This window comes from Pinus tabuliformis, chromosome 7, assembly GCF_031772625.1.
Source record: "Pinus tabuliformis cultivar Carrire ecotype Pingquan chromosome 7, CPIR1, whole genome shotgun sequence".
In the NCBI taxonomy this organism is placed as follows: Eukaryota; Viridiplantae; Streptophyta; class Pinopsida; order Pinales; family Pinaceae; genus Pinus; species Pinus tabuliformis.
In genome coordinates, this window is record NC_142293.1 from 1,311,845,844 (window position 1) to 1,311,861,886 (window position 16,043).

Here is a 16,043-nt window from a genome sequence, read left to right on the forward strand (position 1 = left end):
TGGAATAACCAGGTTAATAAGTTAGCAATGGGTCCTGATATGTTACCTGAAATGGAGGCCACTTAGGAAGAAGAGGAGATCATGCTGCAGGCCAATCTCACATCATTTTCTTATAAGAACACTAAGGAAGGTGTTCCTCATAAGGGGGGAGAGTTGTAACACCCTTTGTTGCATAATAATTACTTTTATTCTTACCAAGTGTTACACAAAGCTTACAAACTTTTAATTTTACTTAACATGGTTGTTAAGAAGTTTAGGCTGGAAAAGCCAAAACATCATCATATTTTGTTTAAAGAAATTGAACAGTGTTAATTAAGGAAAACTGAACGGAAACAGTTTCCATGTCTCTTCCCCGAAAGGGAGGGCCAAAGAAGCGAGAGGGGCTGTTTGAATTTTTCCTAGAGCTGGGCACGAATGACCAGTGGGAAAACTGAACTATGGCAAACAGTTTAATTGGTGTGTGAATTGAGGATGGAAAATAGTCCTGAGGCCAAAGAGACCAGATAGTGTTAAGTCTAGTGACTGTCAGAATCAGGAAGTGTTCGGAGGGGAACTTGGACGTGATTGCCAGGTCCATGGTTGGGTGGTGAGACCTTCCAGAAAGAATATTATTTGCACAGTGCTAAAATAATTGTAAACAAATAAGTAACCAAAATATGTGCTTATTATTGATAGCTGGAAAAGTATATTTAATTAGGAATAGATGTTCTAGTTTATCAGTATTCTCTATTTTCTTTAAGATAAATAAATATTGTTATGATTAACCTTTATGTATATCCTGCTATACCTATCATAGAAAGGTTCTAATATATACTTCTTTCCTAGTATTATATTATGGGTAAAATAAATACAGAGTTACAATTTCTAATTTTGATGAAGATACTGCAGTGTTATTAATAGATGCAAGGATAATATAGACTTTGTTAAATCAACATATATATGAATCGAAAAACTGTACTTATATGGTTACAATAGTACAGAACCATAAAACAATACTGTCTACAATTATAGCAAAGAGAGTCAAAACCCAACCATAAAGTATAAATTCATTCCAATTTTTAAGATGAGAAACTCTGTTCATTATAAATCAGAGATTATGGGTATAGGTTCGACTTCCCTATTAATTACCAGATTATCTGCTATCGATGTAGAGTAATGAAAACATAATGCATTGATTGCAAGCACCATCAAAGAATATAAACACCAATGAAGTTTTCCAAACACATGAATGACTTCCAGTATGAACTCATGGGTTCTTCCAGCTAAATGATAACACAAACAATGAATATATATATATATATATATATATATATATATATATATATATATATATATATACAAAACTGAGAAAAGAGATAAGGACCATTTCCAACCTCTGCCCAATTGAGGAAAGGGGCGATGCTCACCAAGTTATAATAACATTATCAAAATGAACCTTCATAAATGATATAATTTAAATGCGAAGAACATATCATCTTTAGGTCCGACAGAGGATGTTGTAAGCTCACTTATTGTTAAAATAAGGAGTTATACAATGGGGTAACATGCAACCCAAATGCGGATCAGAAACACAGTATAACCAGTCTAGCAGCTAAGGTAGGTACTTCTAATAATGTGGTGAGGGTTTGGCCATGCCGAGAGCCAGCAAAAGATGAACTAATCTAGTCATTTACAACAGTTAAGTAAAATACCCACATTCATGTCGTCGCAATTCTTCATAGACCAACTTGGAGGCATATCAGAGGGCACGTGGTTAGACCACCATGTATAGTTCTATCCCGAAAGTGTCCTGCTCCAATAGTAAGGGCAGAGGTTTACCAGTGAGACCCATTAAAGGATTACAACCTGGACACATAACCTTTGAGCTATATAAACACAAACCATTAATTCTAGCTCACCTGAAGAGAATTGTCTGGTTGAATAAGGTCTGAAGACCTGATGAATCAAATGGCAGCATTAAGCCAGATCCAAAAATGAAGTAAATACCTCAATAATGCATCCACTGTAACAGGGAAAACCTAAAGTTCTCTTGTAGAAGGCCTCCTCATGCTGATACCTTTGACAGAGGGAATAAATGAGTCTAGCTCTGCAAAGCATACTTGCACATCTTCCTGTCATTAGTTGCCATTTATGGTAAAGGAAAGAAAGAGAAAATAACTAGTTAGGGTTTAACTAATAACTTAGCATATCACTAGAAGCTCGCCTGAAGATGACAAGTAGTGAAGCTCTGAGCCAACAGGTTGCTCTTGTTGGTCAATAGGAGTCGCGGATAAAACCTTAACACCCATTACTGTTCAACGAGTTACAGAGCTTCAAAACCATTAAGGTGGTAGACATAATGAAAATAGCACCAGGCTGAAAAGCATTGAAATGATAGGGTTAACAAGGGAGAGGTCTAGAGTTGTTGGATCCACGTACCATGGATCTGGCGGTGAATGGGCCTTGCATTCAATGCCGAACTCTTTGGCACTAGGCCGGACTTCGGCATTAATTAAAACCATGTGACAGGCGGGAGAACCATCATAGCCCTTGAGGTGAGCCCAGGTGGAGACGAGTTAGCACAACAAGTAAACAATCATATGAGCTAGATCCAAATAATTAACAATCCAATCTCATCAATAATCCAATCATGTCTAGGCTTACATTATAGGAGTAATCATATAAGATTTATTGGTAAGGTATAAATTGAATATCAACTCTTTATGCAGGTATAATCAACAATTTTTTTTTTTTAAATAGTAAGACATATAGTACGATGTGCAACCCCTATACATGGAGATGTATTTGTGGCTTTCTTAAAGGGTTATTTGGCTCTTCGGGCTTCTAAATGATAGTGCTTTAACTTCCAACCCAATACAAATTTCAATCCCTTGCACTTTCTAATCTTGCACATCTTTATGCATGGTATGTTTTAAAGAGATATGGCTATGAATTTTTAATTTTATTTATCTAAATTGCATCCATTGTAATAAATTATTTATGGATTAATCATATTTTTAAAAATCAAATATTCACATAAAACAAAATATTTATTTTATAAATCAATTTTTTTTACAAGTTTTAATATTTACTTAATATTAATTTTTTAATACACTTTTAAAACATATGCATGTCGTTAATTTTAACGAAAAACATGTTTAAACATCAATAATATCACTGTGTCGGTTTTGTGGAACTAATCTCATCACAGTTCAATTATTTTGGTGCTACATTAAAATGTAATGGAAATTTTAAAATGATTTTAAAGTTTAAAAAAATAGAAATAGTAACAACAAGCTATTAAACTTTTTGAATTTTTATTGTTAGAATATTGTAAAATATTTGTTTTGTTTGAGTTTGGAATATAATTATAAATTATGAGTATTTTAAAACAATTTATATTTACATAATATATTTCTAAATATGATATAATTTTATTTCTGTAAAAAAATAAAATGAAACTATAAAATTAAAAGTTATATTAACTTGAGGAATGTTCAAGAATATAAAAAATAAAATGAATATGGATAATGGAATTAAAAGAAAAATGAAGTGGAATTTAATAAGAAAAATTATAAAATATAATAATGGTCTAAAATGTGTTAGATTAAAAAATATAAAAATATATGGAAAATGAAAACATAAATAATAAATAATAAAGTATTATAAAATAAAATGAGAAAAAGACACAAGCATATAAATAAACAAAGTAAATGAGTAAAAAGGAAAAAAAATAAAATAAAAGAAAATAAAAAATAAAGCATATAAAATGAGTTTAAAACAATTTGGAGGATGGGAGTACTATTAACCTCTTTTGTCTTTTATTTTTAAAAGGAGGTTATATAGTTTTTGGCAAGATATTGAATTTTAGTTTATTAAAATGTATTTTTAAATGTAAAGTAAGTTTAATATTATGAAAATTTATTAACGAGCTTGTTTTTTTGCAGATTACATTGATGATGATGATGATGATGATGATGATGATGATGATGATGATGATGATGATGATGATGATGATGATGATGATGATGATGATGATGATGATGATGATGATGATGATGATGATGATGATGATGATGATGATGATGATGATGATGATGATGATGATGATGATGATGATACCAACACAACAACACTCTATAAATAGTAAAATAAAAGAAAAAGATAGAAAATAGGTATTGCAACTATAACATAAGCATATAAATAAACAAAGTAAATGAGTAAAAAGGAAAAAAAATAAAATAAAAGAAAATAAAAAATAAAGCATATAAAATGAGTTTAAAACAATTTGGAGGATGGGAGTGGAGAAAGGAATGTAGCAGTCTAACTATTAACCCCTTTTGTCTTTTATTTTTAAAAGGAGGTTATATAGTTTTTGGCAAGATATTGAATTTTAGTTTATTAAAATGTATTTTTAAATGTAAAGTAAGTTTAATATTATGAAAATTTATTAACGAGCTTGTTTTTTTGCAGATTACGATGATGATGATGATGATGATGATGATGATGATGATGATGATGATGATGATGATGGTATTGCAACTGATGATGATGATGATGATGATGAGGATGATGATGTATGATGATGAAGATGATGATGATGATGATGATGATGATGATGATGATGATGATGATGATGATGATGATGATGATGATGATGATGATGATGATGATGATGATGATGATGATGATGATGATGATGATGATGATGATGATGATGATGATGACCAACACAACAACACTCTATAAATAGTAAAATAAAAGAAAAAAATAGAAAATAGGTATTGCAACTATAATTTTTATTATAGGAAATGATCCTAAAAGAAGAATTTGAAATTAAAAAAAACAAAAACAAAAGTGTAATATCTGTAAACACTCCGGTAAAAGCTTAAATAAAATATTTTTATTTACAATTTCGATATCCGTAGCATATTATTAATAAAGTGTATGTGTAACCGTTTTAGTTACAGTTCGATGGGTTCGATGGGCCTGGTTGGAACTACATTAACAGTAGGATAATAGATATAGGCAACAAACTAATGGACAAAAAAGTTTTAATACAAGAAACCCGAACAGGTTCTTGTATGTCCAAAGTATGTCATTTGTTCGTTCATTGTTGTATGGCAATGCAATTGTTAAATTAATTCTTTCTTGCTTTTCCTTCATGCCCACGTGCCTATCGAGTTAACAAAATTGGCGAGACTGTTAACGTGCCTATCGAGAAAACTTTGAAGAACTTCTTCCTAAGCAACAAATACGCTAACCCATTATCGACATCTGTGTATAGTTTTCCACCATTGAGAAGGGACATATTTACAGTTGACATCATCACCACCAGTAGAACGATGGTCGTACATTCAACTAGCTGGCGGTTTTTTATTCATCTTGTTATGCATCTGGCATCGTTGTTTTTGCACTGTGCCAGCAATCATGGCCATGGATATAAGTAACTATATTCTCTCTTTTTTTTTAAAGATTGCGTATGATTTAAGAGTACGTTCTTTTACTAGTACCCTTCAGAATAACTGTGAAGTTCCAATTTATAAGATTTCTTGAAATATTTATAGGGCTTGGTGTGTAAAAATATTAGGTAGCCTTTTCATTGACTTGAAAGAAAATACGTGAGAATCTTGTGTATAAGTTAGCTTTACTATTTTCTTGGAAAATAGCACATAGAAACCCCTCACGTAAGCCTTGTTATTTCATTAAAAGATTTCACTCATACATGTGTATATCTTGTTAAATATTTGCTTAGTTTAGGTAAAATAAAAGATAAGTTAATGATGTTGTTTTTAGCACACCAAACAAATGAAGAAATCTCGATATTTTTGACGAAAAAAAATTGAATGTATATTTTTTTTTAATGAAAAGAGGAAAGAAAAAGTTATTTCATTAAAAAAATATGGTTAGGAAATTAAGAAAAAAAATAGATTATTAATTTCTTTGGAGATATTAACATGATTTCTCTAGAGTCATAATAGGAGTATATGCCCAATAATAATATCCATTATATTGGAATTCTTGAAATAAATTTCTATGTTAATTCTTGAAGAGGAAATATTAATGACATCCATCATTGTATTAGATTTCAAAGTGAAATGTCATTGCCTACAATATGTTATTAAATTATTGAAAAAAGAAAATATTTTGTATGCATTATTGTCTTAAATTATTGGAAAAGAGAATTTTGTGGGTATGCATTATACCTTTGAAAGACATGATTATTTAGTGCATGTATAAAGAACAATCAATGTGTTAAAGAAATATATCTTTACATGCAGGGAAAAGATTAATTGTGGGTTAGAATTCTCGATAATTATTTATTGATTATTATGTTTAAACTCTCATTTTGAGAACATGGACTTGTATTTGCATGCACAAAAATTAAACTACTTAGTTTGATATTTCTTGAGAGGGAATAAGTTCCTTGCATGCATCAAAATAAAACCGCTATGCTTGATATATTTTGAGATGAAATAAATTATATGCATGCATGATATAGAAGTATTATTTAAATGAGGAAAATGGAATATTATGTTCTTCCTTTTGAAGGGAGATATGATATTTACATAGATGAAAAGTACAACTTATATGATGTTATATTATTTGAAAATAATAATGCATGGAAAATATAAAATTATTGTTTTAGGCCTTTTGAAGAGAAAAGGAGTTTGCGTTCAGAAAAAAATAATCATTATGTTAAACATTGGAAGAGAAACAAATAAAGGCATGCAATAAGCACAACAACTTTCCTTTGGAAAAATACATATATCAGCACACACAAAATAATAAATAACATTAATTTTCTTTAAAACAGAGCATGTATTTGTGTGTTCAATATACTTTGTAGATAGCTCTATGTTAAAAATATTCTTTTGGAAAAGGCACTTGCATTTGCATGCATGGTAATAGTATTTATTATGTTATCTTTCCCTTAGATGGGACATGCATTTTGATGCATAATACTAATAATAATAATATTTATTGCATTGGAAATATTACATAGTTACATGAACAAAGAAAAAGTTAAGGGACTAAATTTCTTTCAATAAGTTTTTATTTAATTACATGTATGGAAATCAAAACTATGTTTCTAGTACCATTTAAAATGAAAATTAATGGTCATAATTATTTTCTTTAGAAAAGAATGTGCGCTTGTGCGAGAAGGATCATAGTAATGTGGTATTTATTTTGACATACTTTTGCTTATAATTGATGCATGAGAAGTGTTATTATAAGAAGCATGTTGTGATATTTTATTTACATTTCATGTATGCACATAAATAAATGACGAAAAACCACTATTAAAGATTGATTATTGGTTGATAAATACTCTAAGTAATCATGATATCAAAGTTCATTTAAAACAACAATGGAAGGAAAGGATTGGTTGCTTGTGCAAAGGAAAGATTATGTTTAATATTGTAGTAGGTAAGGAACTGATGATCCATGTAACATTGCAGTAAGTAAAACTCTGATGGTCTACGTAGATGAGTATGAGCTAATGATCCGCTAATGGAACAACTAGGCCACTAAGATGTAAATATATAAGATCTATGGGTAAATAACATTATAATTATTGTAATAGCTTTTACCTAAATACGTTGTATCTAAACAATATTTCTTTGTAAGATTTTATGAAAATGGTTGAGGAATGAACTTATTTAATATCCATTAAGTTCCCGAACATTTCATAATAAAATTATATATTTACTATCCTTCACTCTATGGGGTTTCTAAGCCATTTAGTGAGGGGTGAACACCTCCACAAACATCTAATAATAAAATTAAAGATTTAATCACTTTCACTCTATGGGGTTTCTAAGGTATATCATTGTTTGATGATGTGGTTTCTTCTTAGGTTGCTTTTATGATTTGGATTCCTTGCATGAGTTAATTTTTATAATATCAAGTATTTGATTAGTTAGAAGAATCATGAAAATGGTGCAAGGTTACATCATAAAGTTTGTGTTAATGTGTTACAATAGTGGTTGTTAATGGTTATGTAACTTCCTATTATTTTACTAAAGTTATTGTATGCAATGATGAAATATGTGATTAACTAATCTAGTTATAGGAATCATGAAAATGATGCAAGGTTAAAAATAGTAATTTAAAATTTTGAAATAGTAATTTAGATAATTATCCGTATTTCCAAAGTTACTTGGTATATTACATAAAGCTTACATATTATTGTTAAATATATAAATTTGTAATTATTTTAGTAAATTTATTGTATGTAATGATGAAATGTGTGATTAATTAATCTACTTAAATGAATCATGAAAATGATGGAAGGTTAAAAATGGTAATTTAGATAGTAATTTAAAATTTTGAAATAATAATTTAGATAATTAACAGTATTTCCAATGTTACTGATCATATTACATAAAGCTTACATATTATTGTTAAATGTAGAAAATTGTAACTAAATTTCTATGAGGATATTAAGATATTAAAGTAATTGTTGAGGTAAATGTGAAAATCTAACTTTGTAAATATGGGGATATTACATAAAGATTAAATATTATTGTTAAATATAGAAAATTGTAAGTAAACTTCTATGAGGATATTAAAATATTAAAGCAATTGTTGAGGTAAATCTCAAAAACTAATTTTGTAAACATTAATTTCTATCGATTATCCTTTCCAAATCACTAATAGTCTTCTATACATTATATCTCTTTTCCATAAAACACTTAATCATTTCCATAACTAAATCTTTTATTTTTATGTGCATAACCATAAGTACTTAATACTTACAATATCTTAACTATTATATGCAAAACCATACTTTTAATGCATTTAATGCAGATGAGAAACCATGGGAATATATTTGCAGAATCCATGGGTAACGTTCCTCAAAACCAAATTTGTTATTACCTTGCAATAAGATAGCTTAATGATATAAAATATTGTTAGTGTTGTTGTCTTTACTCACGAAACTTAATAGAAATGCACAGTTATAAGTGAACCATTATTTAATGCAAATGTAAAACCATGGAGATGTATTTGCAAAATCCATGGGTAACATTCTAAGTGTTTCTGCTACAAAACAAATTTTCTTATTACCCTGCAATAACATAGGTTAATTATATAAAATATTTTAATCTTGTTGTCTTTACTCCCAAAACTTAATACAAATGCACAGTTATAACTGAACCATTATTTTTTCCATATTCCGAATGCATGAAATAAATGCATACAATTATAGAACCATGTCTTCTAGCCGCATTTCACATGTACAAAGATGATAAAAACACGCCTATTCATCCTCAATTTCACATGCATTAAATAAATGCTTGAAGATTATAAAAACGTATCTTTTCACTCATAGTTCAAAGCATCGTTACTTTTCGAGCGCATTAATTAAATGGAATAAATTTATAAAAAGGAAAGTGTATTTTCAAGGGTCAAATTTTATTTATCAATGTAAAAAAATCCACAAATCACTACTGTATTGAACTAATGTAGTGTATTTACATATAAAACCCAAATTTTTTTCAACCTCCAACACAAAACATGCACATAATACTTCTCCATGCAAACGTTTAAAATAAATGTACCATAAAATTCCAAGAGGCATTAATGCACATACCATAGGATGGGCTCTATAATCATCCATGTTCCACAATCCATTACTTAACGGTATTTTTCATAATGGATTATTGTGAAACTAAATAGTTCTTGTGCTAACCACACAAAGCTTGAAAATGCACAAGAGTTGAATATTTATGAACAAATATGGAAATGGTATTCCTCCCCTTTAAGAGGATAACATGGGAAACAAATATATATTATTGTAATCCACAAGCAAGCACATCGATTTTCCTCATGGTTATAAATAGACCATAATATCTTAAAGCCAACTTATAATATTTAACCATTAATGAAGAAATAGTCAGTTTTCATCCTTTACCATTTACCTAAAATCATTGTTATGGAAGTTATATATAATACTAGTTGATTTAACATTTTTCTATCATGTTCGAAGAAGTAAAAGCCTTGTCTCTATAATGTATAGGAGTTGAAAGCATATTTACTCTTTTTATTAGTTCCATTTCATGTAAATGTACCTCACAAAAGCATTAACACATACCTTTAATATCTCAAAATATGAAGTTACAAGAGTGGCTAAGCTTCCTTGACATACTCGAGTATAACCAGCACTTCATGCCTATCCTTTATAGCAGTTGAAAGCAAGTTTATTTTGTTTATTAGTTTCATTTCATGTTAACAATGTTATATAATCATATTCATCAAATAAATGTACCTGACAAAATCATTAACGCATACCTTTAATAATATCTTAAAATATGGAATTACAAGACCATTAACGCATACCTTTAATATCTTAAAATATGCAGTTACAAGAGTGGCCAAGTTTCCTAAACATACTCGAGTATTAACATACTCAAGTATCATCAACAACTTCACACCTTCGTTACATCTACATCTTCCCCGATAGAGGAGGTGAATTATCGCGTACCTTATATTCGACATTTAAAGGAAAAACATTGTCAAGGAATTTGATTATGGTATTCTTTGAGAGATGACAAATTGCTTGACTATGTTATGAACAAGAACCCTCTTCACTACCTTTTTCTTGGGAGTGCATCATGGTAGCTTTCAGAATAGACTCCAGTGGAATATTTACTCAACCTTCCCACAAATAAAACTTTATCTTACCTATTGTAGTTGCTGCAACACCCTCCAAAATTTTGGCCTGCATCCAATTTCAAGGCCTCCCTTGGATTTTTACTTGATGTTTGAAAAGCACTCAGGCTCACTCCATGAGCTCGTATTGAGTATTTTCACCCTCCTAGATTGACCATTCAATGAATATCTTTTTTCATGTTCGTCACAATGTCACACTTGTAGCCATGTTATTGTCATGCACAAGGTCCTGCTTCGTGTGTACAAGTTGTATTCGGTATGTAATCATCTCTTTTACTCACATTGGAAGTTGTATGCACTATCACGCAAGCGTCATTATGGTTGCTCAACGATCTATCACAAGTGTTGCACTTGTCACTCACACAATCGGTTAGTCACATTGAGTATATGTGTCTTGATGATTTGACACATCTTGTCATCAAGTCATGTTAAGTGTGTGTTCGCAAGGTCACGTATGCACAAAGTCACTTGCTCACACACTTAGTCATTTTGTTGAAGTTCTGACGACTGAATCACCCTCCAACAGTTAGACCTCCACTCTAGAATCGACTCGACCAACTGTCACCTAGAACAACACAAAATCATCCAACAAGTTATTTTAATCTGCACTGCCTGCAAGTGCATCAACCAAGACTCATGATGGTCAACCGAAGAGTTTGACCCGATAGTGACCCCGGGACTCAGTCCCCTCAAAAAATTGTGTAAAAGTTGTAGACCTTGCCCTCTCTACTGACTAACAGAACTACATAGACAGGTCGGACAGACACCTAGTGTATGTTCCTGTCTCACTCAAAAAATTGTACAGTTTTTCCAACCAGCCACCTAGTCAGCTAGATGGCTACTCACCTAGAAAACTGTGGAGATTTCATGAGTAGTCCGTTAGTTTCTCGACATCCCGCTCAACTCAAAATTGTGCAGAGGTGTTCATCAGGTAAGCCTCCCAGTAATTGCGGAGTTTTTTCACTAGCAATCGCACAACTTGCTACCAGCTCCTTGAAAAAAATACACATTTTTCCCTTGCAAGCCTCCTGTAGCTTGCTCGCAGCTCCCCAGGGGAATTGCGTAGGTTTTGCTATGAAGCCCCTCTATTGCCTAAACTGTTCCCCTCAAAAAATTGTGTAGATATTCCCTCTAGCTAAGCCAGATCCTGCAGGCAGTCACTACTAATCCAGATTGTTCATCTTACTCTCCGAGTTACCTCTGTGGAATTTTCACCAACAATGCCTGGAGATTCCATCCCAGCTCCAAACCTGCCTTGTGTAGTTTCATAGCCTTGCCCTCTCTTCTGGTCACTTGCATTTGAAAGCGAATGACAATGCATCATGTTAGAGTAGGAGGTTTATGGATTTGTTATCCTCTCATCATGATTGATTGCAGATACAGGTACATGGATAAAACATGATGCGATGAAAAATGAGATGAACAAGGAGAGCACATGCGAGGAGATGTGTTTGCGAATGGACGATTAAATGATGCATGCGAGGAGATTTTTTTGTGAACGGACGAACATGTGAAGCATGCCAAAGTACAAGAAAAGGAACGACATGCACATGCAACATTAAGAAAACAGAAAGACCATCAAAGACTACACACATGTGTCCATGTGGAGGTGAAGTTGTGATAAACCGAGAGCACATCCATCACTTAGCAGGACTACAGTTTGACATGGACACCACCAGAAGCATGAACATACCAACACGACCACATCACTGCTATGGGACATATTGTGTAAATCAATATATTGCAACGTGGAAGTCCAAGAGACCCACATGCCATACGAAGAGTCATGTAAAGCTGAAGAGTCAAATAAATCAAATAGTCATGAGGGAAGTCAAACAGTCACAAGGTCCAGTTTTACCCTTGGCTATAAATACCCCCTCACTTGTACATGTAAAGGACTTTTCATATTGGCTCCTCCCACTTGTCCTTGAAAGTCTATAGTCTTTCCTTTGAGGAGTGAGCAATGGCTCCAACACCCCTCTCATAGGGTTAGTGATGTATGGTGTACCGATGTGTCTTAGAACTTTCACTTAATTCAGAAGTCTGATAACAGGCCAACACGTTTTCACACATGTATTGTAACTATTTGTAGGACTAATATTAAACACTTGTAATGCATGTTTCTTTAACCTGTGTTAAAAAAATTGACCTCTTCCAGTTTCTCTAATACATATTTTTACGAATTTTTTTTTATAAGTTGTTAATGTTGTCCTTCTCATGTGGGTTTCCTCACCGGACATCAGACACAACCTTTCACATAAACTTGTTAGAATGACCATCGCACTCATGCAGATTGCTTCGTTGGGTGTTGTACATGCTATCCTCTCTTGTGTGTTGTGATTTCCACATCTGTGTGGACTGCTCCTCCATAAGATATGCATGTCTTGTTGTGTTGTGTGTCTCTCACAGAGTTGGGACTATTTCCCTATAGACTGGAGAATCACTTTGACCCTCTCTCTCTGCGGTGAAATAACCTTGACACAACTAACACTAGCACTCAGTAGGCACATGAAACTTTAACACAAATCAAACCACTCTCATGCGCTGACAAGCATGTGCTAAGGAATAAACTTATGATAATGGCAACCGGGCCATCTTACAGAATGGGACTCCTACACCAAATTTTGTGAGGTCTAGTTGGGACTTCATACTGGGGAGATCCCCTGTATGTTGGCGGGTCCAACACCATAAACATTTCTGGCACTAGAAGGAGGGCCGTGAATTGTTTATGGTTGAATGTCCTCACACACCAACTCATCAATCATCTAGTCAAGGTAGTAACTCACACACCCTCTCACATACTTGCAACTTTGAAGTTAGTTACTACTCACGTCCCAAATGTGAACACAAAATTTTGTATCAGCACCTTCACTCCATCCATCCCATCACTCGTTAGTTCACAAAAGTATTTGGACTAATCCCAGGAATACAACATCTTCCATATGCATCAAGAAATCCAAAAACCACTCCCATAGGGTTTGTTGTATCATCGATGGAAGAAGTAGTTCTTGCCACACCTGAAGGTCTGGAAGAAACTGTTGAGAATGGAGAGGAACCTCTGGTCTTCCAATAGGGAGAACGAGATATGCTCATGATATTGGGCTCAAATTATGATATATGAGGTGGAAGGGAAGGGAGCAGAGGAGGTGGACGCCGAGACGAACCAATAGAATAAGAGACAGAACCGTCAGATTCTGAAGAATAGGAGGAGGAAGAAGAAGAGGAAGACATGGTTGACCAAAATTTATAATGGATTACTCATGGACCATTGGCTCTCCCAGGTGTTTTTCACAAGATTCAAAAACATTTTGAGAGAATTCTCATGAAGTATGACCCTGATTGAGTAGTGAAGGTAGAAGATCACTTGGACAACTTCTACCTACAACTATAGACACTCGAGGAACGGTATGATGACGTTGCATGTAGACTGTTCCCATGTACCTTGGATGGTCGCGTAGGAGTATGGTATCACAACCTTCCTGTCAACTCCACCCATAATTGGGGTACGTTCAAATGTATGTTTCTAGAAAAGTTTGCTAATGACAAGACCCTACCCATGCTACTCAAAGAATTGGGAAGCCTGAAGATGGAGGGGAAACAAAAGGAAAAATATTTCAATCAAAGGTTTCTATGCATATGGAATAAGTTTGTAGTGGACATGAAACCTCATGACTCCATCACTGCCAACTACTACACATTTGTACTACTAACCAGCATTGCGTAGTTCGACAAACGAGTTACGAAACCAACACAGTTAGAAAACTGTAACGAGGCAATCATTGTTGAGAAGGACCTACAAACAATTGGAGTCATCAAGGATTACAAACAATGAAGGACTCTAGAGATTCTATCAGGAAGCCCCTGGCTACAACGAGAAATGGTAAGGACAAGGAAACAAGTGATCTGGTAACCCTTACACATATACTAAAAAACTTAACAATAGAAGTGTTTGAGCTCAAATAATGAACAGTTAACACATCTACGAGTAGCCAATTGCCCAGACAATGACAAGGAAGCATGTCATCAGGCAGAAATGGCTTCCCAACTAAAACTGCGAAGATATCCATCTCAATGTTCCAACTCAAACAGTGCACGTATAACGAATTTTGTTCATTTCATGAAGATGAGCACTCGGAACAGTTTTGCTTGGACTGGAAGCAAGTTGTAGGCTCAGTATGAAACATGCACTAGACGTAGTGAGAAGTACATAGGGATAGCCGAGAGATATAAGTGATGATGAAGATGTTGCCTGATGAGGTGTCAAGCACTATATAGGTGGTGAACATGTACCAGTGCTCACAAGAAATGCAAAAGAAAAACACCTAGAAGCAGCCCCAAAGGAAAAATGTTCGTTACAATCTCAAAAGTTAAGGGGCTACCCCTACATTTGGCTAAATGAAACAAAAGCTTGAACTACTGAGCAAGGTTGACCCACAAGTCGTCCAAAAGAAGAGAAGACAAAGAAAGTTGAGGAAGAGAATGATGGACAAGAGTACGTCGATGAGTAGCAAACTATAGAACACTCCATCGGACAACACAAACACCAGTATAACCCTAGACATCTTGGTGAGTCTACCCACTGTAGCTTACAATGTTATTGAAGACATGAAGAAGACTCACACAAACATCATTTTGTTTGGCTTAGCTAAGATTCAGAGTTAGTGGGACATCTTGTTGCCCACACTGGGGTAGACATCAATGGACATCATAGCCTCTACCAGTAATGGAGTAAGCACAGCTCCCAGATCACTTTCAACTTTGCTAAACACACTCCATAATGAGGAAGTAAAGTCTATTTTACCTTCATTCCTGCTTTCATTTGAAGTCTTTAACTGTAATGTACATAACTATTTGGTGGATTATGGCATGGAAGTCAATATCATGCCACTCCCCATCGCCAAAAACATCAACGCACAATGGAGACAGACATCCACGAAGATCATCTAACTTGATTGGACATCCATACCATCCATTGGTGAAATTCATGATGTGATCATCTGACTATCTCATGATGGTCGAGTTCACGAGTGCGTAAACATTGTTATTGTGGACATACTAGAAGTGTATGGCTTACTACTCAGTAGAGACTGGTTGAGCAAGCTAAACAGATACTTTGCTACAGGCTAGTCACACATGTGGCCTTTGTACAAGGGCAAAAAAAATCAAATTCGGGTGTTATCCGAGAGATACAAGAGGCACAATGTCACTCCCATCAATGGAGAAAATGAACCATTAGCCTTTAGAGAGCTAGTGTTCGGAAACTACCTCTTGGAAACAACACTGGGGTGTTATCCTACACGGCCAGATCTGACCCCTCTAGACATGCAGTGGGGTCTCCTTCCTTGCCCAACTGATGGAAATAAAACATGTATAGTGCATTGTAACAT